This window comes from Paramisgurnus dabryanus, chromosome 19, assembly GCF_030506205.2.
Source record: "Paramisgurnus dabryanus chromosome 19, PD_genome_1.1, whole genome shotgun sequence".
Classification (NCBI taxonomy): Eukaryota; Metazoa; Chordata; class Actinopteri; order Cypriniformes; family Cobitidae; genus Paramisgurnus; species Paramisgurnus dabryanus.
In genome coordinates this window covers 17,520,458-17,524,819 of record NC_133355.1, presented here as the reverse complement: position 1 = coordinate 17,524,819, position 4,362 = coordinate 17,520,458, and the positions used below count along the sequence as shown (strand labels likewise).

The 4,362-nt window shown below is 31.4% G+C and overlaps 1 long non-coding RNA gene across 2 annotated transcripts; it reads right to left on the bottom strand.

Moving 5' to 3' along the window:
- Positions 1-789: 789 nt before the first annotated feature.
- Positions 790-3,691, bottom strand: LOC135781604 (uncharacterized). 2 transcript variants are annotated; one of them, XR_012335468.1, is made up of 4 exons: positions 3,446-3,691; positions 3,160-3,244; positions 2,685-2,759; positions 790-1,233 (listed from the first exon to the last, which is right to left on the bottom strand). It is a non-coding gene; the product is annotated as an uncharacterized lncRNA (long non-coding RNA). The 2 variants fall into 2 exon arrangements; XR_012335467.1 differs by having other exon boundaries at positions 3,160-3,691.
- Between the last annotated feature and the right edge of the window lie 671 nt (positions 3,692-4,362).

Below are 4,362 nucleotides of genomic sequence, written 5' to 3'. Positions count from 1 at the left end.
AATATATTAAATGCATTTCAAGATATATTTAAAGTCAATTTTAATCTATTTGCATTATATTTAATATATTGAAATTGTGTTAAATTGGAACAACTTCAAATATATTTAGTGCAATTTAAGTGTACTTCTTTAAAATTCATTTGAAATGCACTTCTCATACACTTAAAAATACAGTTAGAATACATTTAAAGCTTAATTTAACTGTGCTTTAAGAACACTTTAATAGTACTTCAGCATATTAGAAATATACTAGCATTACATTATTAGAAATGTATTAGCATTACACTTCTATTTTATTATAAAGCTGTTTTTAATATTTAAAATGTTATATTAAAATCATTAAATATTAAGACACATACACAGATTTTGAATACAGAACAATTTAATATACTTCATATTGTGTTGTGTACATTACAAAAATACCTAAAGTAAATTAATCAAGCACAGAGACATACATAATCTCTTGACCAAAGAGAAACATATAAAACAAATATCAGAGAAATGCAATTACAGAGCTACTTCTATCAAATTGTACAACATTAACATTAAATGTATTAATGAAAAGTACACTATGAATATGCAATCACTAAATATTCATAAGCAATGATTATATAATAATCATAATGTAATTCTCTGCATAAAAAGTTAATGAAAAAAAAAATGTTTAAGTGCAATTTAAAGACGGAGTCCACAATGTTTGAAAAACGCTTTGGAAAAGGAAATTGGGCCGACTACCAAAACACACTTGTAGCCAACCAGCAGTAAGGGGCGTGTCTACTAACCGACATCCTTGCCGGGATTGCGTATGTGTGTGGTGGCTCTATCAAAAGAAGGTCCAGATTCTATTGGGGTAGAGGCATGTTTTTTTAGGTCATTTCAAATGTTAACATTGGCTTTCAAAAATAGTGCTCTCTGCCTTTAACCAACTTGAGATAAACCTATAAAAAGCTGAACTAAAACACAAAACAGTTTAGATGTCACATGTTTAAGTGGAGGGTGACTTCTTCTTGCAATTCAGACACCGTAGTAATTGAAGACTGCTTTATCACACGGGCTGTGAAAAGGAAACAGAATATACCAATTAACCAATAATGAATGAACATTTGGATATCTATGTTTAAAATAAATTGGCATAGATATGCATGTATGGAAGTTTTGTTAACTTCTCAGTTTACCTTTTAAAGCTTTGACTGTGTCTTCATCAAGCGTGTCAGTTTTATCTGTCAGAGCACTCTACAAGTGGGAATGAAGATAGGATTAGAACAGGCTCATGAAATAAAGCAACCTGTGTGTATTACAGAATATGTTTTACATTGATAATTGTGTTTTATTTGAACCTAGATCATTTTCCATTGTTTGTCTATTGTGGTCTTGCAAACTTAAGGTTCACCTCTGTTTAAGGAGATTTAAGGAAATCAGAAATGATGCCAAACAGGGCTCCAGACTGCTATCAAATGGTGGCATTTTGCCACCTAAATTTGAGAGTGTGCCACTGAATTTTACATCCGGTCGCACATGTGCGACCAGCAAATTTGACCTTTTTTTTGTGATATGACCACTGATCTATATAAATGACTGGATTGCGCATAGAACGCTTGACGTAACTGCGTGAGGTGAAGCCAGCGCAGAGTTCGAGCCGCCATCTTGGTATACCCAACCGGCAGAGAGCGTCATTGACTTCCATTCAAAATCATGATCAAAATTTACCCCCTTTACAGCGTATCAGTTACACAAGGTTAATTTTTAGGATATGTGTACGTTAATTATTTGTTAATTCTGGTGTTATTTGCAATGTTTATGTTTTAATCGGGCAGGATAATGGATTTATAAAAAAACGTTAAGGTGAGTGTGTCTGCTGCATTTGCTAATGACACGGGTATAAATAAAGTTTTTTTGACATTCAGCTACACTGTGACGGTCAGCGTTATATCTCTAAACAAGTTTAGGTAACTTGTAAGTTAAGATAACATAATTACAAAACTAGCAAATTATTGCATGCACATACTGTAAAAAGCATGATTATTTATTTAGATTTCAGAATGAGCACGTTTATTGTCATTAATACTAAATATGCTGCGGTCTGTCTGCTGATCTGATACTGTAATAAAGATGAATGTATAATAACTGTTTAAAACGCAAAATGTACAACTTTCAGTAAATAACTATTTACATGCTTTGGACGTTTGTTGTTGTAATAATGTACAGGGTAACTTCAGATATAAAAACGAAGACGAGTAAAGTGATGTTTTATCATTAAAATCTGATAACGTCCATTGATTAAATAGAACGTTTGGGTATACCAACATGGCGGCGCGGTGGCTTCACAAGTGTGACGTCATGCGCAATCCAGTCATTTATATAGATCAGTGGATATGACACTAATCTGAAACAGCACATTGTACTTTCTGAATCTATAATTAAAGTATTTATTAGTAATACAGTCTAAATTAGTAGACATGTGAATATTTGGTTAGCATGTTGTTTTACCGTGTGTGCCCCTAAATTTTCTGGTTGCGCCCCTAAAATTTTCAGTTGGGGGCCACTGTGCTCCTAGTAAAAAAAGTTAGTCTGGTGCCCTGCCAAATGGTATATGCAAGGATGACTAGGCCAAGTCCCTTATAGCTTTACAATAAAAAAAAAAACGGTTTTTACAAGAATAATTCAAAAGGACAGAAATTAGCCACCTGGAATGGATGTGTTGCAAACGTTTTTCTTCACTCCACATTTGCCCCGATTCAAAAATGTCAATAGCAGTTGATCTGAAAAACAACAGGCAGGTAAATGATGATTAATGATTTGTTTTCGTTTTAAGATTTACTTACCCCGAGTACAATATATTAAGACAATATAATATAATCAAACCCAGCCTCGGCAGTTTTACAATCTCTCATAAAAGTATCCCTTCTTACAATGTCATTTTTGTGTCCATATGTAATTAGAAATACATTTAAAAATATACAAAAAGACAATAAGGTTGTCAAGATTGAACTGATATAAACATTAGCCATTGAACATTACTGGAGTTATAATAACCATATGGTCATATCATGGTATTTTCAGGTAAGACAGCTCAAACATTCATTTTAAACTAACGTTAGCGTTGCAAGAGAAACATTAGAAAAACGTAAACGTGAAATCAAATAGCAACAACAAACTTACCACCAAGAATAAGTCTTTCTATGCGCTATATCTTCATTTGTTCCTGTCTACTTGGGATCTGGTTGGTCATATTTATGTCGCTGTGCTAAAAAAAAAGAAAGGTTTTAATGATTTCTGAAATGCTTAAGAGAAATGCCTAACGTTAGTCAGAAAATAAAGATGTTCCAATTACCACACGCAACACAGACATAACGTTACATAAAGAAGCTGGGTTAAATGTAATGTAATGTTTTACTTATTTAATAGTTAACTAAATAAAGAAATGTGAAAATCTGTCATCACTTACCCTCGTGTTGTCTCGTTCGTCTCCAAACAAAAAGCGAAATACTTTTTCCCTCAACGTCAGATCCACTAAAACTGCTCATATTTTAAATCGAGTTGTTTTATCTTAGTCCTCTGGTGAAATATGATCGCCGATTAATTAAATAAATACGTTTAATGCAGAGTCGCCATCTAATTTAACAGTTTATACGTTTAATGCAAGCAACCGCATGCACCGTGAACAACTGAACTAAACTGAACAAGTTTCAAATAGCACCGTGAGGTGTTACTATGACAACAACCAATCAAGTTTAGTCACGTGTGTCACGTGTGTTGTTTGAAAATAAACAGTAGCAAACAAACGTAAGATTTTAAGCAAATCTTTGAAAAAATAGCTTATTGTGCAATCGGAATGATATAATGTTGAAATGCTTGAGGAAAGTTCAATGTTAGCTTATTACAATTAATGAATCATGTTTTGAAAAAAGTATGTTTTATCCAAATATACTAAAACTTCACTAGAAGTACATTTGTGTTTAGCATATTTCTTAAATGTGTAATTATGCATATATTTATTACCAGCATACTTTTAGTACACTTAATATAAATACATTAAAAATATTCTTAAGTTTAGCATATTTCTTAAAAATGTAATAAAGCATATATTTATTACCAATGTACTTCTTGTACACTTAATACAAATACATTAAAAATATTCTTAAGTTTAGCATATTTCTTTAAAATGTAATTAAGTATATATTTATTACCAATGTACTTCTAGTACACTTAATATAAATACATTAAAAATATTCTTAAGTTTAGCATATTTCTTAAAAATGTAATTAAGTATATATTTATTACCAATGTACTTCTAGTACACTTAATATAAATACATTTAAAATATTCTTAAGTTTAGCATATTTCTTAAAAATGTACTTAAGT